This window comes from Panthera tigris, chromosome C2, assembly GCF_018350195.1.
Source record: "Panthera tigris isolate Pti1 chromosome C2, P.tigris_Pti1_mat1.1, whole genome shotgun sequence".
Taxonomy (NCBI): domain Eukaryota; kingdom Metazoa; phylum Chordata; class Mammalia; order Carnivora; family Felidae; genus Panthera; species Panthera tigris.
Window position 1 is genome coordinate 119345121 of NC_056668.1, and position 26868 is coordinate 119371988.

The following is a 26868-nucleotide window of genomic DNA, read 5'->3' on the forward strand; positions in this document are numbered from 1 at the left end:
ACTGCCATTAGGCTGTGGGCTTCCAAAGGTTTGAAACCACCACAGAGCCCAAGGGCATGTTGTGTCTTATGGAACTGACCAAGACCTTCCAGGAGTGTCTGTGCTGCTCCATTTCTCCTGCCCATGGCATCTCTGCCCTTAGCAAAGTTAAGGAAGACTTTTATGCTGACTTGTATATGTGACATGTAAGACAGGGTCCAGCCTTGGGAGCCTGCGGTCTGAGACAGAAGATCAAAAGGACAGCCAGGTTGACCTTGCCAGAAGAAAACCTGACCTGACAGTAAGCTCTGCCTGAACTGAGGCCAAGGACAAGGTTTTGGGTTATAGAGGGTGAGGAAATCAGAGACATGGTTGACTATGTTCCACAGATCTATTAACAAATACCTACCAAAGCCAGTATTTCAGGTATTTTCTGGAACTCAAAGCTCTGATTACTTAAGCACTGTGTTAGTTATTTCACATGTATTTTCCCATTTAATCCTTACACAAAGTACTTCTTATAGGTGAGGAGAATCTGGAGTTGGGGCAGGTTAATTGACACAATGACATGACCAATGAGGACAAATTTAACCAGAGCCGATGGAGAGCAGGCTCAGAACTGTTCTCACCATTGTGGATAAAATGGAGGCTTGTTTTTTATTTCTTTTACTGGTCAGTGAGAAGAGACAGAAATACACAAGAAAGAAAATAGCAAGTCGCCTATAATCTGACCAACCAGAGTAAAAGATCTGGGGAATTTTTGCTTATTTTCCAAAGAAGGTTTTTAATGGAAGAAGTGACATTAGTTTAAGATTAAGCTGACAGTAGTGGACAAGGTGGGAAAAACAGCCTTTCAGAGGCTACAGTGAGAGTCTTAATGCAGACTAACAGAGATGCAGCTACCATTTACCGAGCATCCACACTGTATCATCACAGCCCTAGTCCTTTACATCTGTGCACTCCTCGAAACCGTGATATGCAGGTATTGCTTCCAGAAGTGGAGGAACCCACCCAATGGGAGTCACACACCAGTAAGAGGAAGGACCCTGAATGCAGCTGGAGCCCAGGTTGGTCTGCCTGGACAGTGCTTTCTCAGGGGCTGTGTTGTTGGAGCTTCAAGGACCCAAGCAGGCCGTGAGGATGGGAAGGAAGATTTAGACCAGGTTTACATGTTGCCTGAGAAGCAGTGCAGTGAACCTATGGTGCTCCCACTTGTTAGGTCTTATTCAAGGAAGACTGATGCTGTTCTCCTGCCCTCATCTCTGCCCCCACCCAGGAGAGCAGGAGTTTTAAGTTGAGCAAGGGAGAAAGGTGATGATAACAACAAAGGATAGCAAAGGGAAGTAGCTTTCACCTGGATTGTCACCTCTACCAGCAAGAGCAGACTGATAAATGTAATGCAAAGAAAAATGGAGACATCGGGACCAAGTATATTTTCTAATTAAATAATTAGAAAATTAGGTAACCATTCATTTTCTTAGCCTGATAAACTGAAGACTGACATAAGCCAACTTCAAGAAACCATTTTTAAAATATTCGTATGCTCTGGGGCGCCTGGGTGGCGCAGTCGGTTAAGCGTCCGACTTCAGCCAGGTCACGATCTCGCGGTCCGTGAGTTCGAGCCCCGCGTCAGGCTCTGGGCTGATGGCTCGGAGCCTGGAGCCTGCTTCCGATTCTGTGTCTCCCTCTCTCTCTGCCCCTCCCCCGTTCATGCTCTGTCTCTCTCTGTCCCCAAAATAAATAAAAAAAAAATAAAAATAAAAATAAAATAAAATAAAATAAAATATTCGTATGCTCAAGGTGTATATATGTATTACAAATGGAGCCATATGCCAGAAACAAAGCAAATGTAACCATCTTTTATGATTACCATTGTATACAACATGCCAGACACTGGTCTGATAGACTTCTTTTTTCTTTTAATCTATAGGTATCCTATTTTGTCCTAATAAACACCTTAAAAGTAACCCTTAGAATTTCTGGCTTGAAGACACACAAAAAAAGGAAGGGCTAGAGCCACTGAGGAAGAACTAGTTCACAAGCAAAAAGAGGTACAGGTTTTGCCTCCTCTTTCCCTGGCTGTATTAGTCAAGGATCTTCAGAGAAACAGAATAAACAGACTATATATAAAAATATTTGGGGCGCCTGGGTGGCTCAGTTGGTTAAGCAGCCGACTTCGGCCCAGGTCACGATCTCGCGGTCCGTGAGTTCGAGCCCCACGTCGGGCTCTGTGCTGACAGCTCAGAGCCTGGAGCCTGTTTCAGATTCTGTGTCTCCCTCTCTCTGACCCTCCCCCGTTCATGCTTTGTCTCTCTCTGTCTCAAAAATAAATAAACGCTAAAAAAAAAAAAAAAAAAAAAAAAAATTTATTTTAAGGTATTGGCTCACATGGTTATGGAGGTTGAGAAGTCTCAAAATCCACAGTCAGCATGCTGGAGACCCAGGAGAGATGATGGTATAAATTCCAGTCTGGAGGCCACTAGGATCAAGATGCAGGAAGAGTCAATGTTTCAGTTCAAGTCCAAAGTCACCAAAAGGCCAGCTCAAAGCCAACCAGGCAGGAGGAATTCCCTCTTATTTCTGGGAGGTTCAGCTTTTTGTCCTACTTAGGCTTTCAACTGGTTGGTTGGAGCCCATCCACATTGGGTAGGGCATTCTATTTTATTCATTCTACATATTCAAATGTTAATGTCATCCAGAAACACTCTCACGGACATACCCAATATAATGTTTGACCAGATAACGCAACACCTTATAGCCCAGTCAAGTTGACACATAAAATTAACCATCACACTGGTAAACTATGTAAATTAAGGAAAAAGAATCAGATGAGATCCACCAAAAGGTCAGATCTACTGTGTTCCCAAAAGCTGGAGGCCAGGACTCCTTTGCACCCCCTTTCTCTTCTGAGAAGTCAGTGGAAGGATCAAGTGGATTCCCCTTTTGACAGCTGGGATGGGGGAGAAGATGATCCACCTAGAGCAGAGCATAGTTTCCTAATGTGGAATCCAGGGCCTAAAGGCATCATCAAGATGTTGTGTGGATGTTCACCTGCCTGGGGAGAGACTCCATAACATCATCAGACCATCAAAGGATCTGTCACCTAAACAAGTCTAAGAATCACTGCTCCAGAGTGAGTAGAGTCTTATTAAGGATCTAAAATTCAGAATCAAGAACCATTGACATTCCAAAAATATTTGAATTGAATTTGTAAATATTCCTTACAAGAAGAAATATACTTCAGAACAATGTATGTACTATTTCAGCTGACTCTTTGGGCCTTAGTGATTAAAATTAATGTGAGGGGAATTGTCCTAACACATACCTGACACACAGACCACAGTACCTCTGGCAGACCCCTTTGTCTCTCTGGAAACAGAAAATCTAGGGCACACAAAGTAAGAACTTAAAGCTCCAAAGTGAAGGGCAACCAAAGAACAAAGAGTTAGACCTGCTGAGTGAAGCTAACCGTGGGATGTGAAGGACTTTGGGTGGCCATATTCGAAGACCAGATAGACAGACAAGGATCAGGAGGCTCTTTGGCACAAAGGGAAAGCCTCTGTAGATTGCACACGCTTCCCTCTCTTCCCATCTTTATCCGTTACCTCTCTGACAAATCTGCTATGATTAAAAACACACTGCTTTGCTCTTCTGTGGAAGCCATAAGTAAACTAAACTTTTAAGCAAAGGTAAGAAGTCTTCTCATCTCATTCCCTAAAGGGTCTCTTTGATCTGTAATAACATTCACACATTAGCTTCCTAGGGTTTTTGTAACAAAGTACCACAAACTGGGTGGCTTAAAACAACAAAAGTGTATTCTTTCACAGTTCTGAAAGCCCAGTGTTTGAAAACAAGGCATCAGCAGGGTCATGCTCCCTCCAAAGGCTCCAAGGAAAAATTCTTCCTTGCCTCTTCTAGCTTCTGGTGGTTACTGTCAGATAATCTTTGGTATTCTTTGACTTGCAGATGATTCACTCCAGTCTCTGTCTTTGTCTTCACGTCATCTTTGCCCTGTTTGCCTGTGTCTCTGTGTACAAACATCCCTCTTCTTACAGACATGTCAGTCGTCATAATTAGGGCCCACCCTAATCCAGTATGACCTCATCTTAACTTGATGACATCTGCAAAGAACCTATTTCCAGATAAGGTCACATTCACAAGTACCAGGGGTTAGAACTTGAATGTATCTTTTGGGGGGGGACACAATTAAACCCACAACAATTCAGGTTGTGAATTGTGAAACTTCCTCTTCTTCCAAACAGGTGTTTGTTGCCATTGGAGTGGTGGTGTATAGAGGATGGGCAATAATTCACTCAAGCAATATTCACTGAGCAACTACTGTGCACCAGGCCAGTCCCAGGCACTGAGGATACCGCACTGAATAAGGGGAACAAGGTGCCTGGCTGGCCTCCTGGAGCTCACAGTGCAGTGGAGAGAAGCAGAGTATGAACTAACAAAGAAGCAGAATAAATTTGGAGAGTGATGAGAACCGTCATCCCAGCTGCTCCAATGTGGCCATCCGGGTAGCAGAGAACTAAGTGGACCTCCAATAGACAAATAGCTCATGTGTATAGGGCATGCTGTGGTAAAAATCTTGAAGCACTGGACCCAGGTGACAGCACCAGCCCATACAATATGCCAGAAAAGCAAAGGAATAGCCAAGGACTTCCAACCCATTTCAGAGTCAGGAAAATAGAATCACAAAATGGGAAGGAATTTGCCCATAGTCCCTCTAGGCCTACACTCTCTCTGCTACCATTTTGCCCTGAGAATCTTGCAGATATTTCTTGCAAGGTTTCAAATTTCGATTTCAGCAGAAATCCTTAGTGGCTTGTCACCGTTGCCACTTAGCTTTCTCTCCACTATGTCCATCCTTTAGGAATTTGTGACTTGCAACAGGCTGCAAATGTCAGCTGGGGGGGAAAGATAAGTGATAATAATACACTGGGAGTTGTAGCCTCTTTGCGAATTCACAGAAGCTGTTTCCAGAAAAGCATTGCCTGCTAATTAAACAAACTCCTTTCTTCTGACAGATAAAAAACATGGGGGAAGATCTTATCCCATCAGTTAGATCAGGGCAGCCACTGCCCTGTGAAATGGCCTCTTTTTCTAAGGGATTAGACTTCTCAGGACAAGCAGGAAAAAGCTTTTACAATAGGTAGAGCTCTGATCTTCAAGGTACTTGGCAAACGTTAACTAATTAATCTACATACAACCTGTGGGTAGGTATCATTCATTAGCTACTGTTTGTAGATGGGAAACATGAGGCAACAGCCAAAGTGGTTTTGACAAGGTCAAAAAGAGAATTTGTGGGACACCTGAAGTGAGATCCAAGGAAGCCTCTGCCCTGGGCTGCCCAGAACCCACCCCGGGGACCAGAGCCTCTGTTTTGCATACATTCTCAAACTGCTATTAAACTGCCCCTCATCTTCTCCATCAATTCATGTACAAGGCACGTGAGTTCCAGCACGCCTAGCCATCGATCGGGTCTGCAATGAGTAAGCTCCCGTTTTATCAGGTGCCATTTCAGGAGGACCAATTTATGACAATTTCCATTACCTTTACATAGTGGATACTTTATTTTAGTTTGACAATTATAAGAAATCAAATTTATGTATTATAAGAAACTGAGGTCAAGATAAGAGACCTTCCCAGAGACCCAGAGCAAGTGACATATGAAACCAGAAGACAACTGAAAACCAGCCTTACTGTACTAACTCCTTTATTTAGTGGCATCACAATCTATGCCTTCTCCCCCACCTTCCCATTCCCTTCTCTAGCTTGCCAGTCCCTCTCTAGCAAGGTCAAAATCATGTCCCTCTCTCCCAAAAAGACTTCAATTCACATTAGCATCTCCCCGTGTCTCTAACTCCCTTTGTCCTGCCTCTGTCCTATGCAACTAGTTTCAAGAATCCTGGCAAGAATAGGGGTGCCTGGATGGCTCAGTTGGTTAAGAGTCCAACTCTTGATCTCGGCTCAGGTGATGATCTTTGGTTCATGAATTCAAGCTCTGCATTGGGCTCTGCGCTAACGGTGGGCCTGCTTGGAATTCTCTCTCCCTATCTCTCTGCTCCTCTCTCTCTCAAAATAAATAAACTTTAAAAACAATTATGGTGACAACTGCACTTGGGTAGATGGGGCGTCTTATACCTTATGCTCAGGCAGATGGCATAACTGAGTATCGCAGGCTGAATAAAGACAGGAATGACAACTGAGATGCTACCCCTTTTCAGGGAGAACTGGCGGGGACTCTGGCAAGTCCAGAGTTTGTACCCCATGAAGGGCAGCTGCTTGCAACTGACAATTGTTTTGTTTTATTTGATCCAATGGCTACTTCTAGATGGTTGACTCTTAACACTTACTGGCTAAGGTCTGGGTGTAGTTACAAGTCCTGCTTGACTGCACTGTGAATTCTGAACTAGCAAACTGCTTTTCCTCTCCATGTTTGTTTTCTCATGAGAAAAATGTACCTAATCACATTTCTCTCATATTTACTTCACAGGGTTAATTGATTGTTACTTTGAGTTCCTCAAAGAAATAACACAAAATTGCTTGCTTATCTTATTCTAAAAATTACAGTGATGACAGCTTCTTCCTAATACAGTTTTAATTTATTTCTCATGTTCCCTTTGAAAAACCCAGTCTTGATTTGTTGAAAGAAGGGTGAAATTCATTAGGAGCATTTATTAGTTAATGGCGAAACAACCTTAGGTATAGTTTTTGAAAGTAGATTGAGAAAAAGTAAAAAAACAAAAATAAAAACAAACAAAAAAAACAGGCAACAATATATCAACATCTCACTGCACTGCTGATGGTTGTAACAATCTTACAAATCCCTTTGGGTGGCAAAGACCTACAAAGATACTGGGATGGAGCAAGAAGGAAGAAAATGGAACACAGAACATTTCAAATCTCTAGAAATAAATAATAAATTTTGTACATACTGCTTTCTTTCAAAGAAGGAAAATAGATGTCTGTTTTCTCCAGTTCCCAGAGTGTTATATCTTGGAAAAAAACTGGTGGGAAGTGTGGTTCAGCAAATCTCATCTATCAACCCCCTAAAAGACCTCACACCCTCCTGCTGGTATGGGAATCAGGAGGATTGTGACTAAGGAAAGTCTTTTGATCTGGGTAACACTGAGATATCCAATCTGAGAGAAAAGCAAAAGGCAAATGGGGTAGGAGTTCTCCCTGCCACGGGCTCAGGAAGAGCCTCACTGACATGTGCATGGGCAGCAAGCTCCTCAGGCAGGAGCCCAGCTCTGAGAAGGGCTGCCCCAGCAATGCACACCGTGTTCTCATCTCACTGCATGCCCAATACCTGACTGGACAGAGGGAGTGGGCAAATTCCTGCCTTATTTCTTTTCTCCTTCAGAGGCAGATAATTAGTGACTTTAATCACTGAGGGATCTGCATTAGGTTGGTAATTTGAAGGGAGATCATTTGTTTTTCTCTTGGAAGAAATCTGCAGGAGAGATTTATCTGCATTAGTTATAATGGTGAATGCTTATTGAATGTTGGCTCTGTTTCAGGCCCTGTTGCTGGCACTTTGCAAGTATTAACTTATTTAGTCCTCACAACAATCCTAGGATCAGAACTAAGATTGAATCCTGTACCCACCATTTAGTATTTCTGTGTTACTGTGCCCATGCAAGCTACTTAATCTCTCTGAGCCTCAGTTTGCTCATCTGTGAAATGGATATAATGATAGCTCCTTCCTGGGAGGGTTGTTGGGGGAATCACATGAAGTAACATTTGCAAACAGTTTTAAGTGCTCAACATGAATTTTGTCTTAATATTGTCAATATCATCCTTCTCTACTCCTTCCCTGGTGTGTCCATTCTGTGTTGCTGATTCCAGCAGAACTGATTTTCCTCAACTCTTCTATTTTTGATCCTTATGAGATAGTCAGGATTTTAGCAAATGTCTGGAATGCATCACTATATATTTATAAGCCTGATATGGGGTCAACCAGTTATTTTCTTTTTTCTTTTTTTTTTTGGAAAAGAAATCTATTTTATTCCTCTTTGCACAGAGCGGTACATGAAGGTGGCTATCTCCTGACTCCATATATCTCTGATAAAAAATGCCCCCTCGAATATGCCCCATTATTTGCCCTACTCCAGTCTTGGAGAAGTGGCAATTAGTGGGTAGGGCAGAAGGCTTAAGTCTCAGGAAGGCTTTTTTGAGACATTTTTCTGGGAAGTTTTGGATCAAGGGGAAGGATTAGACCCAAGAGTGGGTGTTCATTCCTCCATCTTCCTGAGAAAATCCAAATCCCAAAGGTTTTCTGAAGAAAGACACCTCTCTCAGCGACCCAGGGAGGGAACCCAGACCTACTGCCTGGATATAAGGCTGAGGCAGAGAGAAGACAGGGTTACGTGGGCAGAGGAGGGAAACCAAGTATTTTCTTAGCACTGTGCCTATCAGTGTCAGTGCAGGTTTAAAAGTACACCTCCAAGGCAGTCACTGCATGGATATTGTCTGCTTGGCACTTTGTTGCAGACCAGCTCTTCTCAGAAGTCCCGCAATGTAGGCGAGGTCCTTTTGCCACCAAGTTTAGTAATAACTGCCCATCCCATACACTCCCAGAGATTCTCATTAGCTCCCCTCAGAGCACTGAACACAAGGGGCTCTGAACAAGGTGAACAAAGTTGCCTGTTTACTTTCTGTCTCCCACACTAGAATAGGAGCAAGTTTGAAGGCAAAGACTATGTTATAATTAAGGTTATATCCCCATTGGCTAACAGACTTCTTGACATGTAGTAATTGCACATCATAAATGTTGGGTGGTTGAAACAATGAAACAAAATAAAATTTTCCCGTGTGGTCAAATTTGCCATCTTGTGAGTGGCAAGTGGTTTTCAATATCTAAAGATTGGGGGTTGGGGGAGGGATGTTTTCACCTGTGTGATTTCATCATTTCCTCCTCATATCTTAACTGTAAACCCTCCAACTCCCCAAACCCAATACCCCTCTATCTTGACTTCCTCAGCCAAGAATAATCCAACCTTGTCTACTCAGAAACTCAAATACATATTTTAGAACCCTCTAGATGAAGCTTTGGGCAAGGGGACATCTCGGTGTTATCTTCCCCTTTCTGCCTCCTGATTTCTTTTCACCAGTCGAAGACCCTTCCTGGCTACTATTTGGAGGTCTTTTCTCTCTGTCTAGATCCCACACTCCATCTTTTCCAGTACCTTCCACAAAACAGGGCCAAGGGATCACGTTCATTCTACCAGTGCACAATTAATCCATACTTTAGCATTACCCCAGGGAAGCATTAAACACTCAGTTTAACTCTGCTCAAGTGGGAATTCTTCCAATTAAAAAAGATAATGTAAAAGCCTAAACTTGGTATAGACAATAAGTAAGTGTCATCATGTCTCCTTGGCCAAAGGACAGGCAACCCCTAGGTCTTTTTTATCTTACGGTTCCCGAACCATGATTCTTACACATGGTTTTAAACAAAACTAGGTAGGAAAGCAACTAAGTGGCATCTTCCAATTCTTGTCAGGGAGTGACATGGATGTTTGGCTAGGGCCAGCCATGTACTTACTCTGTGTGCTAAGCAGCAGTGGAAAGACAACGGGCCACTAAGGTTTGTTTTGTGCCATGTAGCAATCCATCAACTCTTGAAACACAAAGATGCTTTATAGAGCTGAACAGAACAGAATCTTCCCAGATGGAGTGTGCTGCTGCTAGAGGCTCTCACCACCCATCAGCCCTGTCAGGATGAGCCAACTATATCTTTGCAAAGATCTAATTTTAGAGAGATCAGAGCTTGGTAATATGTGCCCAGTATAATGGGAATAAAATGTGACTTCCATTAGTTAGATGACCAGAAGATGTACTATAACTTGTCTTTGCTGAGGCCTATAGCTGACGCATTTTAAATTTAATTTATTCTCAGAAATTGATTTTCTTTATTTGATTTGCCTCCCCTATCAGGCTTTCTACTAAGACTGCTCATTGTATGGTCATTAATAACCACAGGACTCTCTGAAATTTCCTTGAGTATCACACCTTGGGGTTATTTGTTTCTGCGAATTAAACTCTTAATTCTCTAATGAGAACATTTTGGAAAACCAAACAGTATTTTATGTTTAACTTTCCAGGTGCTTTAGCACCTTTTAAGGCTAATGGAAATAGCACTGTCCACGAGCCTATCAGCTACTCACTTTTGAGTGTCATAATAGACCACTTCTGAGAGCCCCCAGGGCTGCTCTGAGAATGTGGCTCCTGCCCGAAAGCAGGGGAAAGCTAGCCTGGCTGCCTCTGTCTCGGGCGGCATTTTACTTCCAGTTTTGCAGACAGTGCCAGGGCATTTGCTCGAGGCCAGTTAAAACTAGTGACAAGCAGCCAGCAGGAAAGAATTGGTATGCATTTCATCTCAGTGATGTGGGGAACTATAGCTTCCAGGAGGGCTGGCCAGTGGGGAAAAGCAGAACTAAAGGAGATCTTTTTGGTCTTCAGCTGGAGAAAGTCTTTCCTTCGACCAGTTTAGAATGATTTAGAATGATTCATTTCCATGGTGTTTTGTTTTAAATTCTGAGTTCATTTGTAGTGATACTTGCTAATCAATTTTAAGTGGAAACAGCTGCTGTGTGTCAGTCACACAGTCCCCACTTCCAGCCCCGGAAAACTATAATTCAAACCAGTCTCTCCCCACCCCCAAACTAACTCATAATGCTCATTCATATGGCTCCGTCTGCCAGGTTCCTTATTTCTATTCCCTGGGGTCAGCCCTGTGTGGGGACAGGCCAGAGGGAGAAGGGCCAGCACAATGTGAGGAGAGGCTGGTGAGCAGGAGGGAGCGTGGGATCCCAACATATAGTGAAACAGAGCAATTCATGATCTCAGCAGCAGGGGAAAGAAGGGTGATCTTCATATGATAGCCACGTTTCTCCCTCCATTTGTCCAATATATCCTTACTGAAAAGTTACTCTGTGCTAACAAACTATGCTGCCTGCTAAGGATGGAAATGGGAAGAGGCAGACCCTGTTCTCAAGAAGCTCATGGTCCAGTGGGGAGACAGAGACTTTCAAAGTCATAACTGAGGGAATTAATTGCTATGATGGAAGTAGGCATAAGGACAAGATGACTGAATTCCCCCTCCACTCCACCCATGCACACCCCCCATTCTTGGTCCCACAAAGAGGCAGGTCCTGGCAGCATTGTCAGCTCCACACCTGGGCCTGGCCTGGTCACCCCCTGGGGATGGGCTCCGCCCATGTGGAATCAAGGGGGAATGTGCTCCCCTCTGCCCCGCTGCTCTGTGCTGCAGCACTTCCCACTTTGAAAGCCAGCATAGCAGCCAAGGCCTTTCTGTAGGACAGTCTAGGGGAAGAGAGACATGCTGTCTTGCCTCTCTACCCAGAAGGGAACAAGAAGAAAGACCCACGTGTTCCCTAAAAGCCAAGCAGTCAAAAAATTGTGAACTTTCACTACTTCATTGCTCTCAGGACGAGGGTTTCTCTATCTGTAGAATGGGAATAACACTTGGAACATTTTGGGAGAATCCAGGGAGAAAATAGAACTATTGACATGCTGGTGAGACAGCCTGAAGAAATCTTATGGTTTCTGGCCATTGTTGTTGTGTTTGTTTGTTCTTTTTAATTCATTCATTCATTTATTTGAGAGAGAGAGAAAGAGTGCAAGTTAGAGAGGGGCAGAGAAAGAGGGAGACAGAGAATCCCAGGCAGGCTCCAGGCTCCGAGCCATCAGCACAGAGCCTGATGCGAGGCTAGAACCTATGAGCTGTGACCTGAGCCGAAGTCCGATGCTCAACTGACTGAGCCACGCAGGTGCTCCTGATTTCTGATCATTGTGGCTGCCAGGATTGAGCAGGGCTATGGCTTAGATGACTTTTTCAATCTCAAACCAGCTGCTTACTGGGTGTGTTCTGTGAATCACATGTGGAGCTATTTTCCTATGGCTGTAGGGGGAGCAACAAACATTAAAAGAAAAAAAAGAAGTACAGATAGGATTTAAGCTTTGGGTTGGAACCCTTCACCATCAATGAGCCCCTGTCCTCTGTGAGAAGCTGTGTGGCCTTAGAATCAGCAAGACACTGAACTGCAGTTCTTCCATTCACAATGGATCCAAGGCTCCATTTCCTCAACTACAAAAGCAGCAACACCCAAACCTACCTTGAAGGGCCTTCCTGAGGCTCACCTGTGAGGGTTCATGTAGAAGACTTTGGTATGGTGCTTGGTCCACAGTAGAAGCTTAATTAATTATAGCTTTTTAGTTTTTTTAACCTCCTTGGCCTTTGTTCTGTTTCTTGGGTAATATCACTAGCTTCATCAAAGAATAAGATGAATTAGTTAGCTCTCTTGCCCAGAGAATGACCCAAAGGAGGGTATTTGAAGAAAGCATGTTCTCTGGGACAGAAGATTGGGAAAGTCTTTGAGTCAGCATCATACAGCAGGGGTTATCACAGAGTGTGAGCTGCCATCTTGGTCTGAGCAATGGTCAGAAGTATGAGGAGGAGGATGTCAGTCTCCAAATGCCTGATATTATTAGAAAGTAGTGACCAGCTACACTGAAGTAAGATGCAATATGAAGGACTCAGTTTCAAGACTGAGAAAAATTTCTAGGAACCTGGGGTTGCTATTCCAAAGAATGAATTGTCCAAAGGAAGGTGTAGAATATACTTCTCTGTCAGCTGTGTAAGACAGGATGGGTTTTCACCTACTAGAAAGAAAAGCAGGATGAGGGAACAGATGACTTCTTTGGGCTGGTGAGCTAGTGTCCAATTTGGAAAGGCCACGCTTACTGTACTGGTGTGACATCAAGCAGCTTACCTGCTTCTTGTCTTTGGGACAGATTCAGAGATAGTCACATGGAGACTGGAGCAAAGATTTAAGGAGAGCCTCTTTCCAGACAAGTGCTCATGTTGCTGGAAACGGTGAGGCCAGACCTTTTGTAGGAGTGCTTTGGTGACATTACAACTGAGGGTCAACTTTTTGGCAACCACTTCAGTTTTCCTCCAAAGTTTATTCCTGCTCCTTTGATTTGCTACTTGATGGAGCCTTGCTACACTGCATTTTCAACCATCCACCATCCCCATACCCACGCATCGACACATCACTTCTTGTTCAGCAAATGACAGAAGTAGATTACACCATATCCTCTGACATTGTGAGAGGGCAATTGAGTATTTTCCTGGGGTGTGATTCTCTGTAACTTAAAAAAGATTTAACAGACCAAAGTGTCAGTATTCAGACTTTGTTCCCCGCTGAAGATTGGAGCTTAAAAAAAGAAAGATTGGAACTTAATACTTTGTTTCACCTTCCGGTAGACAAATAGAATATGTCTCATCCCTCAAAAGTACTAGCTCATTTAGTTTTTCCCCATCAGGTAAAGAAGTGTGATATATTTTCAACATATTTTCAAAAGCCGAACTTGGAAAGATCTCAAAGAAACGAAAATATGGAATGGCGATCGTCACTTTTCAGTCTCACAATGTTCAGGGATGGTATTCAGTATACAGGGGAGCAAACTCATCCAGAGCCATAGGTAGAGACAAAAGAACATTCAGAACATTGTTTCTTTCCCCGCCACTGTCAACACAATCAGAAAAGACATTTTCCCCATTATTTTTATTTTATGTAATCAGATCTGCCATGTCACCTGCTTCTAATACAACTTTACTTAGTCCTAATCCTCCTCATTACTGTTGTTTAGTTCTGCAAGGTAACATGTGTAGTTATCGGTACAAGAAGCACTTAACCTGCCCGGGAGTAAAGTCTGCTTTCACCTGAGTCCTACAGAAGAATTTATCACCACCTGAAAAAATTTAATTATGATATGGTAGAAAGAGAATTTTGAATCAGAAGTCCCGGGTCAAGCCCTTACACCTGCCACTTCTTTGTCTGCCCTTGAGAAGGTCATTCTTCCCAGTGCTTTTAATTTCTCTATCTGTAAAAATAAGAACACATGCCTCACACAGCAGACATTTGCGATAGATGAGGTGATGTGTTCTCAGTAACTAAGTGCTACACAAATGTATGATAAAGCATGATATTTCAATGGTTTTATTCCATTAAAGTTCCAGGCTAACCAAAACAGAGGGTCATAACCACTAGGAAACGCAAACACATTAGTTTATTAATGCAGAATATATTTGATCCCATGCCAAAAATAATATGCCGTGACATTTCACCAGTCATGTAAGGTCTTCCCTAGATGGACCCAAATTATCAAAACATGGACTGTCAAGGCATATTCATTTTGGTTTCTGGCTATCAGGGGTACTTCACTGTCTTTTCTGCTCACTGAGACATTCTTCCCTTTCTGGAGAAAGTATAAACCCTCCTACACAAGACAAAGATGCTGGGCAGCTAAGAAGAGAGACTTGTTTTTAAAGAAAAGACCACCATTTCCCACTGACTTTGTGGGGCAGGTAAGAAGCCACTTTCAGTCTTGGCTGAACTGGATGGGAAAGGTTCTCTGGATATCAAGTTGTTTATACAGAGAGTCTTCCCTTTTACAACCTCGGCAGCTCACTTAACCTTTCTGGGCACCCATTTCCTGATCTCTAAAATAAGAGGCCTAAGGACATCCGACATCCTCCCGAATAAACAATCTAGTTTGACTTAAGGATGTTCTTAGCCCTGAAGAATTTTAGGCCCAGAAAATTTTCTCTAGAACTTAAATTTTCATTCTGATTTTCTATCCATGAAAATTATGGTCACCTGTGTTATTAGTGTTCACACAATCTCATGAGCATATGAGGGTCCCCATGGCACAAATTCTTTTGGATATACCAATTCTCATCACTGCCCTCTCTGCACACACAGGATTATGCCCACTAGCTTTCTTGGCCCTCTAAGGAATGTTCCATCCACCTACACAACTACAACTCCATCTCTGCAACTCAACAATCTCTGCAGTCTCTAGGAAGCATCCCCGTGCCAGGATAGTGGGCAGGAAGCAGAAAGTATCCAATTCTGAAGTAGATGCAAACCCAGATTCTAAACTGAGATTTTTTTTGAAGCGTAAGACTTTCTGGTTTTATTTGTAAAGGCCTCTCCACCCCTGCATTTCACTCCAAGCTTCTTGAAGCTCTCATGTTGACCTGATACCTATTGAAAATTCATAACAACCCCAGATATATGTGAATTTATTCTAGAAAAGAGATTATTACACAACCTTATGGAAAAGGAAGAAAGTACTCACTGGAAATTGTTCTTAGTTTACAAACATTATTCTCAGGCATTGGTTGGCAAATCATAGTTCCTTAGAATTTGAGCCTTTGGACTTCCTTTCTAAGCTGTTTGAAATGGAGAAAATGGCATATTGCCCTAAATCTTAATGAGTGCCAAGGGTGGCACCAAAAAACTCCTTCCAGTTGACTTGGAACATCTGTCAGTTCAGTAACATTGCAGCAGAAGAAGGTTGGATTAAACTAAGAGAAGAACATAAAATTACAGTCTTCACTCCCATTAAAACAATACATGTTTTGTCTGGCCCTCAGCCAATTTGTGTGAAAAGTACAAATTATATTAAAAAATAAATTACTCAAAAAGCAAGCTGGATCCATTGTCCAGCTGAGGATCCTTGGTGAAAGGACCAGCACAGACAAGGGTAGGCATGATTTTAGGAAGCAACAGGATTTTCAGAGACAGAGACTTTTTTTTAATTCTTATCCTTGGGAAAAGCTCAAAAATTTCCAACCACCAGGCACATGACCAGATGCCCATGGAGAGGTCTAGTAGGAGTTCACATGGACCAGGCCCAAGAAATGGCTAAGAACATTCTTTCCCTCTGTCCAACCTTTTCTTTTATGGGAATTAGATATCCCCTAGAGACCAGTTGTGATAGGAGGTAACAAAAGGTTAAGAAGATGTGCCATTAAAGGAACATCTGCTAATTCTCTCTAGAGCACAGAAACATGCTGAGAGGGTATGAGAATCCTACACTCAAATGGGAAGAGAGGAAACCCTTGTCCTTACTAAATAGAAAATACTAGAGAAATCATGAACTAGGTCAGATGTCCTAAGGTTTGAGGAAAATGGGGACATACTTGAAAAAAAAATTCATCGAGTGAGCCCAAATGGAAAGGTTTTTTTTTTTCTTTTCTACTTCCTCTTTATTTTTATAAGAAAATTTTTAGGAAAGAATAATTGCAAAGTACAATTATAAAGGTACTCTCTGGTGTTTCCCTAGGCAAGATAGAAACAGTATATTACTGTGGAGGATCTGGGTTTGATTCCCACACTTCTCCAACTCATTATGGCTTCAAGTGAGGTGTTCAGCTGCCCCAAGCCTTAGACTGCTCAGGTATAAAATGGGTTGACTTTTGAATTAAAAGAACTTTAGAAATATTCTAAGAACGCTTGATTTATTCAGGGTTGGAGGGAGAGAGATTCTTTGATAAGAATGGAACTTGAAGGCCAAATAGAATCTCAGAAAACCCAGGGAGGAAGAAACTGCTTTCCAAAGAACATTAAGACCTTGCTCATATGTATAAATGTCACGGAGTTGGCCGAAACAAATTTAGAGCTGGTAAGCTCTTTAGAGATTTCCCGCAATCCCCATGTTTTATAGAGGGAAAACTCTGAGCCTAGAGAAGCTGAAGTGACTTACAAAAGATTACTGAATTCACGTTACTGTCAAGGTAAGAATTCAGGTGTCTGTTCTGGGAGAGGCTGAGCAAGTGAGGGGGAAACAGGATCAGACCTCAGAAACAATTACCACCATCTTCTGAACATTATCCCTGAAACAGGCATCGTGCCCAGTGCTGTTGATGCTTTGGGCCATTGAATCCTCACAACTTTGAATGAGAGGTGTGATCATCTACTTCCAGGCCCAGCTTCACAGGCTTGAGAGGATTGGAGCCACAGAGAGACCCCCATTCAGAAGGGCTCCGTGCTCTGTGTACACCATCTTGAAATTCTTAGTAATTTTTGAACAAGGGACCCCACATTTTCATTTTATACTGAGTCCCACAAATTATGTAGCTAGTCTTCATTATCACTATGTTGTAGATACATCAACCAACAGAGGCTTAGAGAAATTAAATGACTTGCTCTTGGTGCTAGTCACTCTCAAAGATGGGGATGCAGACACATAAAGTCAGCAGGCAGTATGAAGGTGGACCTAAGGAAGTCTATATGGATGCTGTGCTTTCAGAACTCTTTTGGGATTTCCCTTCCTCTAATGGCCTCAGATCTCTCTGTGCTCTGAGCAGGGTGACCAACCATACCAGCTGGGGGATTTCCAGGACGTGGGATTTTCAGTGCTAAAATTGGGAAAGTTTTGGGTAAACCAGGATGAGTTGATTACCCTACTGCTGAGTCCCAGGCATGGGGCTCCAGAAGCTTCCCAGCCTTCATCTGTTATGCCATGTCCTGTGCCTTCTGGGCCACATGCAGGTGTCCAAAGGCAGGGCCCATCCGGAGGACAGACTAGAGACCTTGATCAGGCAGAGTGTGGGCAGTCAACTGGCTATGATGGTGAGACTGGGACCAGGCAAATGAATACAGAAAGACAAGTCCGCTCGGGAAAAGACAAGCTGCAGTTTGTATTTAGAGACCCAAGCCAGGCTGAAGACAGCATGGGTGCAGACAGCCAAGAGCAGAAGGCAATGGGCTGGAGCAATGCCCCAGGGTACAGGCTCAAGGGATCGTCAGCTAACTCACTCTATGACAATGGGCACATCACTTACTTTGCTGAATATAAATGTCCTCATTCAAAACATAAGGGACGCAATACTAGCTTCATGAGATCATTGTCAAGATAAAGATTTTATATATATGTATGTATATATATATACACACACACATATATATATTTATATATATTTATAAAATACAATTCAGTATGGCCACATTGAAAGTCTCAATTTATGTTTGTTTAATTTCATAAATATTTATAGAACCCTATTATGAGCCAGGCTCTGTGGGCAGAACTGGGATACCTTCAGTTCTTATGGGAATAACCAGTGGTGTGCTCATAAATGTTTAACAACCAGCTCTCTGGGGGAAAAGTTAAAAACTGCTTTATAGCATATGCTAATTTATAAGGTAAAAATCCTCCCACCGTTGGTTGATGTCAGTCTACTAACGTGAGGTCACTGAATACAGAGTTGGGAAGAGTGCTTAATCTGCTCTAGGGAGCCTGTCCCAGCAGAGCCCTGAGTTACTTGTTATTATAAAGAACAAACTACCCATAATTATTATAGAAGAGGAAAGGGGGAAACAGGTCAACATAACTTTGGATAGAGAGTAGGGAGGACCCCCTTGAGGAAGTAAGATTCCTTCTGAGATATAACCAGGGGAAGGAGTCAGGATGCTTGCAGGTCAGGAGAAAAGAGAGGAAGAAAGAGGCAAGCATATTTGAGAAAGGTCTGGAACAGGGAAAGACAAGGTGGGGAGGAGCAGAGACCAGACAGTGTAGGAGCCAAGTTCACCAGGTTCCAGTGCTGGGTTTTATGCTAAGGAAGCCATACTTGAGAATCATCACTCTGACTGAAGTGTAGGGAATGTGTTGAGGGACAAAGGGCAAGCAGGCAGAGCAGGCCATGGCAATACCCCAAGCAGAAGATGCTGGTGTCCTGAGGTTTTTTAGCTGGAAGCAGGTGGATGCTGACGTGATGGCAAAAGGGGGCCAGGTCCTCTGGGGAGCCCTCAGCCTTCTGCCAACAAACCACTGCTTTCCTGTTCAGCGCTCCTACTATGACCCCAAAACCCCCCGTGGTGCTTCCGAGGTGCATTTGAATCCTTCAGGAAGAAAGTGAGGCTAGAGTGAGACAGTAAGGAAAACAATGTCCATATTTCTCATGGTCACATTTTAGGATGTTATTCTAAGGAATTCCATTTTTATGATTTTTTGATCATATGCACAAAGAGAAAAAAAACAAATGTTCATAATCTGATTAAATTGCTGATTAGAATATAGCACAAAAGGAGGTTTTCTGAGACTGCTTTGTCCATTCTCAGATAAATATGAATTTGACAAACAGCAAACATTCTTCTCCAGCACTTGACAGCTGAGAAAGTGAGACAGGCCAGGAAAGGAGATGAGGAGGCACTTGTGTGACTTGAACTGTGACTCCTGCCAGCCCACTTCTGGTTAAAGACATACTTTTTATCTTCACATATTTATTTTTTAATGAGGTGATGGGTAGTTAGTTTTGATCAGGGGCTTTAAAATAGAATTGACCTTCACTAACCAGTTGTGTCAAATTTGCCAAAGCATTTCCTTGAGAGCTTTCTACCCTATGTAGAGTATTTATATTTTCATTGGCTGCCTCTTCCCTAGACTTTCTCTTCCTATCAGTTTGCTCTCCCCCAGCACCCCTGTCGTAAAGAGAGTGAAACCCAAGCAGTTGTGAACTTTTACCAAAGCAACAAAAATTGCCTTCAGTACTTTAAGATCACATAGACCTGGTTCAGATTCTCGTTTCAGCACTTATGAGATATACTTAACTTCTCTGAACCTCAGTTTCTCAGCTGTAAAATGGTGTTGCCTACCTCATATGGTTGTCAAGAGGAATACATGAGGTAAAGAATATAAAGTGCTTAGCACTCAGTACTTCTAGTGTTGTCATCATCACCACCAGTCGCTGCTGCAGCCTCACAAAATAATTGTGATTCAATAAGAGGTTGGTGAGAAGCAGCAGGAGAAATGCCTCATGGAGCTTCTCAAACAATTGCCCTCAGATCTCTCCCTTTCCCACCCTACCCAAAGGGCACACATCAGTTGGCACTTAGGAATCGCAAGCACGTAGATATTGATATAAAAGCTGTGATTTTGCCTGGTCACTGCCTGTGCGAAGGAAAGGGGAATATTTTTCCTAATCCCCAGATTTTAATTTTGACATCTGGTCCAGGATCAGATATCAAAATATAAAATATTCTTGAAAGTTATTATTCATAGACATAAATCAATTAGTTGACCCAGTTATAAAGTTAAAAGCAGAGCTGAGCAGTCACCAGCAGGAGGAGCTAGAAGGCCAGTGTGTGTGTGTGTGTGTGTGTGTGTGTGTGTGTGTGTGTGTGTGTGTGTGTGTAAGGGGGAATTTGTGGGGCTGGAATTGTGACCTAAGGGTGGGGATAATTTTCACTTTGGCTTGCAGGTACACAGTCAACCTTTGCAAAGATCTGTGTGTTAAAACTAAGGTGTTTAAGCCACCAGACTTAAAGAAGGGGAGGATATTAAACCAACCTTTTTAAAAATTACTAATAGTCAATGGATTTTAAATGTCTCAGGGAACATTTGGGGAAGAGTCATTATTATTCACATTTTCTTTATTGAGAGAAGCCTCAAAGAGTCTCAGCCTTATCAGCAGTGATAAGAGTAATTTATTGGCTTCTCTGAAGACAGACGTTGGATATCTCATTATGAGACAGCCTTGGCTGGACTTCTACCAAGTCTATCAACTTGAAACCAAGTTCTTGACTGAGGCCTGCATGTCTTCAAATTGAAGCCAAGTGCAAAAGGCACCAACATCCCCTTATCCCAAGTGCCTCTCTTATAAAACTCCAGATGATTAGCAGACTTTGGGTTCCTCTCGGTTTTGTGGCTTAGACTCATGGTACATCCCCTGTTCACCCAAGTGTTTCTTGCTGCTGGAGTTAAAACAAAGTCACTTCCCAGGTATGGGCATTAAAAGGGGGATGGGGAAGCTGTTTCCTTGAATGGCTCCAGCAACCAGAGATTCACAAGATCAACCTCATCAAAGGGATTTTCAAGGCCCTTTCTCTTTTCTCCCTGAGGCCATCTCAGTTTAGTAGAATTTTCACTTGTGTATGAGACAAGAAAAGGATAAAAACATTGAAGAATGTCGATTTTGTTATCATAAACAAACCTGGTATGAAGTTATGTTGAAGGAACAGACCAAAACAAGTAGATACAACTTGGCTTCCAAGTCTGCCATAGCAGTGGGCCACTAAGAATTGACGTGGCTACGGTCTTCCCATGGGGATCTTAGAGACAGTTCAGCCCTCTTCCCCCCGATTTTCCCCCTTTTCTCCTTTCAGCTGACAATAGACATGTTTTCTGGAACTCAGTGCCAATAAATGCCCAATGGAGCATTTTGGTTTAGCTTTCTAAAGACTAATCTGACATGAATAAAGTCCTTCTGCTAAGAAATGAAAGAACTAGGTTTTTTTTAAATCATATTTTTGGAAGCCCAAAGAGCACTATCAAGGCTAGCCTTGAATCTAGTCCTTTTTGGCTTCTGAGTGAGGTGAGATGAGCCTCGCAAGTTCTGTAAGGAGAATCTCACGGAGGTCACTCAGACCTGAGGTGTGGTTTAACACAACAAAATGGAGTCAAATTCTGGTTCTGTCATTAACTGTGGGACACAGAACAGTTCAGTTATAAATACACCTTTGAGGATGAGTTTGCTCATATATAAAAAGCAACGAATCATACCTTTCCAGAGTAATCGTTCTCAAATTCAGAGCTCATGTCTTATCCCTGCTTAAAACCAGACACTCCCTATTTCATAGAAGGTGACATCTGGTTCTGAGCCTGGCATTCAAGTTCCTTCATGACATGGCCCTTCTTACCTGTTCTAACCTTATTTCCATCACTCAGCCCCTCTTGACTGCCTTTTACACAAGCATTCCAAAAATACTGTGTATCTTAACTTTCCCCACCTCTGCTCCTTTGCACCTGCTATTCCCGTCCCTGCAGAAGGCCTCTCCCTTCATTCCACTTTTCCCCACCTAAAAAGAACACCTGGAACAGGGGAAATTTTGCTCATCTTTGAAAAGTCAGTTCCAATATCACTTTCTATGAAAAACTTTCCCCAAACACTGCTCTACCCACACACCCACCCCCAGCACACACAGAGAGCTTCTCCTTGGAATCTCGGGCTCTGTGATACTTGTCTTGTTTGCTCTTACCTGTACCCTTCTCTAATTCATCTGCCCATGACCCTCATGGGCCCCTTTTTCTAATCTGCACAAAGGCTGTGAATGGGCTGGCAGAGGCCCTGGAGGAACAGGAAGGTAGCCTAGATGGCCGTGCGCAGAAGTCAGGAAGGGAAATGCCTGGATATGCAGTTGTGGCTCTGTGGGGGAAGGGCAGGATATGGTAGAAAGGAAGGGCAGGAAAGGCTGCCAAGGGGTTGTCTGTGGTGTTAGTAGTGGCTGTCTGGGGCTCAGCTGAGGTGCATTTGTACCACGGGAGGGACTCTGCTCTCTTGTGGAGGATAATTGAGAACAAGGAGTATTATGCAATTTGAACATCCAATTCCAGAAAACGTGATAATCCCTGATAGTGACCCACTTCACTTGTACCAGTTTGGCTTTTCCCTCCAGGCCTCTCTCAGGCCAGAGCCACAGTGGGCTGTCCTCAGTACAGAGAAAGACTCCTGTCCCCTGGAGGTCCTGTCCTCTGTGACAGCCCTCCCTCTCTCCCCACCCCTTCTTCCCAGCTTCTGCTCCTCTCCCTCTACCTTCAGCTTCCCTTAGGCCCTCCTCTCACTATCCTTATTTCTTTCTCTCTGTCATTTTTTACTCTTTCTCTGGCTGTTTCAGGGGCCTTCTTACTCTCCCCACTCTACACACACCTCCCTCAGACATCCAGGCCTTTCCCACATCTCCTTCATTGGGCTTTTTCAGCCCTTTACTTCATTCCCTTTACTCTTTATTAGTATCAATTCCTTATTTTCTCCTTTTTGCCTTTAATATTGTTTTCTTCCTGTTTTCTGGAAGCCGTTGGCTCTTCTGTACTATCTTATTTTCTTTCTTTCTACTGCTTCATTCACTTGTCTGAAAGGCACCTCTTAAGCACGTAAGGGCAGTGCACTAAGTGCTGATGAAACAACGATTCATGAGCCCATTTCATTAAGCCGGAGTTCAGACAATCATCCAGAAGCATGGGCTGGGCCACCAGGTGGACCACGCAGACAAGTGAGGGACGTTTCCGCTGGGGGATTGAGAAGAACACTAACTGGGTACAGCCAGCCTTCTCTGCACAGCTTTAAAAAACCATTTCTGCTTTCTTGCTGATTTCTATGAATTTCTGGGGTATGTTAAGCCTAAACCTTGTGTGAATAGAACAGGAAGTAGTTGGTACCATTAAAAGAGGGAACACATAGAAAACTATAGTTCAAATGGGACAGATTTTTCAAGACTCACAAATGTGCATTTGCATAAATGTCCAAAGTTAGTCAGCAAATCACAACAATTTAGGAGACGTGCAGCAGGAATGTTTTTGAAGTCACATCTGACCATAAACCGGTCCTGTGGTCACTGTGTGGGATTAGCCAGGTTTTGCAAAGGAGGAAATATGGAAAATGAACATGAAAAGATTTCCCAAGGTCACACTGAAGGCAGTGGTGAAAGGGATTAGGAGCTGAATGCTCTCTCGGGCCTATTTCTGAGCTACTAGACAACACAGCTTCCTGAATGCAGATGTTAAACAGGTTTTTGCCTTTAAAATAAGAGTAAAACATGTTCTTATTTTGGCCATATTTCAGTGCAAATCTCCTAGGGAAGAGGGGGATCCATGTGAAGGGAAATTAATTATTTGAAGCTTCTGGAATATGAATCACTCCCATTTCTCCCTGTGCCTTACTGAAGAGTGCTTTAGACTTCAGAGAGAGGTTCTCAAACTTTGCTGCTTATAAGATGAGAGCTTTTAAAAACCCTAATGCTCAGACTTCATCCAGACCAAGTCAGAATCTCTGGAAGCAGGACCCAAACATCATTTTTTTTTTAATTCTCCAATACACAGCCAACTTTGAGAAGCTGCACCTTGGGATCACCTGGGAAGCCTCAACCATTGTACCCTGTCCCCAGAGACTGTGGTTTAATTGCTTTGGAGAATGGCCTGGGGTTGTTGAAAGATCACCGAATGATTCCAATATGCAAACCAGTTCGGGAACGGCTGTTCAAGAGTCCTGCTACTCAGAGTGTAGCTCTGTGGACCAGGTATCATTTGAGAGCTGTCTAGAAATGCAAAATCTCGGGGGTGGCTCAGTCGGTTACATATACAACTTCAGCTCACGAGCCCAGGCTCTGCATTGGGCTCTGTGCTGTCAGCACAGCACCAGTTTAGATACTTTCTCTCCCTCTCTCCCTGCCCTCTCCCCACACTGCACATGCACACACATGCTCTCTCTCTCTCAAAAATAAATAAACATTAAAAAATTAAAAAGAGGGGCGCCTGGGTGGCGCAGTCGGTTAAGCGTCCGACTTCAGCCAGGTCACGATCTCGCGGTCCGTGAGTTCGAGCCCCGCGTCAGGCTCTGGGCTGATGGCTCGGAGCCTGGAGCCTGTTTCCGATTCTGTGTCTCCCTCTCTCTCTGCCCCTCCCCCGTTCATGCTCTGTCTCTCTCTGTCCCAAAAATAAATAAAAAATGTTAAAAAAAAAAAAAAAAAAATTAAAAAGAAAAGAAATGCAGAATCTCAGGCCCCACCCCAGACCAGAGGAAATAGAGTCTGCATTTTAACAAGGTCCTCCCTCAGGTGATCTGGATGCATATTAGAGATTGAGAAGCATGCTTTTAGAGCGCTCCCCACTTCAAAAAAAATTTTTTTTTAACTTTTTACATTTCTAAACAGGGAAGGTTTATCCCCTTCTTCCAATAAGGTACAGGATAGGCCCAAAGAGTGAATCGCAGAATTTTAGAGATGGAAATAATAATGCATTCATTTGATATCCACCACAAAACTATGATATAGATACAAGCCCTGTGCCAGTTTCACAGCTGACCAAACTGAGGCTGACTCCTTAGTGAACAGCTGCAAGACCACATGGAAAGGCAGAAGGAGTACTTAACCCAAGATTTCCGGAACACGAAAGCACATGCTCTTAACCACTTGGTCAGACTTTCCCAGCCTGTATGCCAAACACTCTGGATATGTTACAGATGTACCATGATATTGATCCCCTCAGCGGCCCCTATCAGCCCAGCAGGGCCTGGGGTGGCCACCCACTAGAGAAAAAAGATTAGGAAACTCTGCTCTAAATTACACTTTTTCCAAATTATACTTTTTGTGTCTTGTCCAACAAAGAAGCTGTGTCTCCTAGGGCTCAAGTAACTGACTTGCCTACGGTCATGCAGCTACTTAAAAACACTACAGGCCCAGAGCCCAGGAGTCTCCACTGCCTGCATGCCTCCTCCCACTAAGTGGTGTTTCTTCTTCAGCTGTGGTCCCCAGACCAGGAACGTCACCATCTTCTGGGAATCATAAGAAATGCAAACGTTCAGGTCCCACACAGCAAGCTGTCTTAGCAAGCCCTCCAGGCGATCCTGCTGTCTGCCTGTTTGAGAACCAGTGTGCTAAGGCAAGCAGCCCCGATGGCCTTGCCAGTGCGCGGGCTTGCAGCTCCTGTGCTTGAGTCCCTGCTACAGCTGCAGCTTCTCTGCAAAATAAAGATTTCGAAAGGGGCTTAGCTTTGAACTAAGCTGAAATTTACATGCTGATTTAATCTTCTTAGGGCCTTCTTTACCTCTCAGAAAAGAGCTGTAATGCTTTAGAAAAGAGAAAGTAAATGATGGATAACAGATAAAATATTAAACACTCTTTCCATGACTTCAACCCACTTTCTGCTAGGACAGCAAATACATGGCCATCGGAAATGGAGAATGAAACTGACATTCCTTGAACACATACTGTGTGCTAAGCATCAGGCATACAGTGATACAAGCATGCATCATCTCAATGAATGCAGTGATCCCTGTCTAAAAAAAATAGGGAAACTGAGGCTCAGAGAGATGAAGTGACTTGCCTAAGATTATAAAGTAGCAATGGCAGCCCCAGGGTTTGTCTCACTGCCCATGCTCCTGTGTTCTTGCCCTCCAGCAAGAAAGGTAAAGAGTTTAGGACACACGCATTACCTGCAACGATTGGTTTCCAAATTTCTCAGAGCAAGCTCCCAAAACGGATCCATCTACTCAGAGCCCCCCAGGATGCCTAACTTAACAGCATTTTCCTGCATTCTGTGTTTTCACTGCACTATGGAAGCTGCTCTCAAAGTGTAAGAATAAACCAGCCAAGGAATTCATTCAGCCGTGCTTGAGCACCCTGAAACACTTAGAAATTTATTCCTCAGGACACCTGGGTGGCTCAGTCATCGAGCCTCCTACTTTGGCTCAGGTCACGATCTCACGGTTTGTGGGTTCAAACCCCACTTCGGGCTCTGTAATGATACTTCAGAACCTGGAGCCTGCTTAGGATTCTGTCTCCCTCTCTCTGCCCTTCCCCTACTTGTGTTTTCTCTCTCTTTCTCTCTCTCTCTCTGTCTCTCTCTCAAAAATAAATAAACATTAACTTATTTTTAAAAAGAAAAGAAATTTATTCCTAACTGGCAGCATCTGTCCCAAGGCAGCAGGTCCTCTGTTGCCAATGCCCTGCCAGCAGCCTTGAGTTTGGCTCTTCAGAAGGCCAGGGAAGCTCTTTGCCACATCCTGAACTTGGGAAATGAATCCCCAAGAGAAAGAAACACACAAAGATAGTGCTAGTGAGCCACATCCTCTCCACCTCCCCAGTAAGAGCTCATGTTCCTGCTACGAAATGCAACAAGGCTCAGAGCTATAATCCAATAAGTAGAGCAAAAAGGACACTGACTAACTCAAGCACAGAAGCAAACAGACACCTGGGGAAGGACCAGCGTTGGGCTGTAAATCCATACAGACTCCCTTCCCTGTTTGCCCAGTACCTGCCCAGCATAAGCTCTAAACACCCACTTTCTAGTCCTGTTCATCCACAAGGTGGACACACAGTGCAATGAGGCTTCAACACTTGGTCCAAACAGATAAACCCTGCAGAGAACTCAGCAGGCAAAACAAAAGTTGTGTCTCACCTTTCTCATTCATGCAAGGAGAAAGCCATTCTCCACTCTGAGTAATTTTGATTGAACTTCATGCTTTTGCCGAAATGCAGGTTACTTCTATAAAGGCCCCCGCGGACCGCG

The 26868-nt window shown here is 43.4% G+C and overlaps 1 protein-coding gene across 19 annotated transcripts in view; it reads left to right on the forward strand.

The window, feature by feature from the left end:
- SLC9A9 (solute carrier family 9 member A9) overlaps window positions 1-26868 on the forward strand; it is a 763188-nt gene that overhangs the window by 627798 nt on the left and 108522 nt on the right. The window contains exon 15 of one of the 19 annotated variants that reach the window (XR_006222102.1): window positions 23683-23921. The exons of 17 other annotated variants lie outside the window; for them this stretch is intronic. The gene's annotated coding sequence lies outside the window, so the exon portion shown is untranslated. Of the gene's footprint in view, window positions 1-4241; window positions 4788-23682; window positions 23922-26868 lie in introns of those variants that run through there. One more of the 19 variants, XR_006222101.1, reaches the window with a different exon arrangement.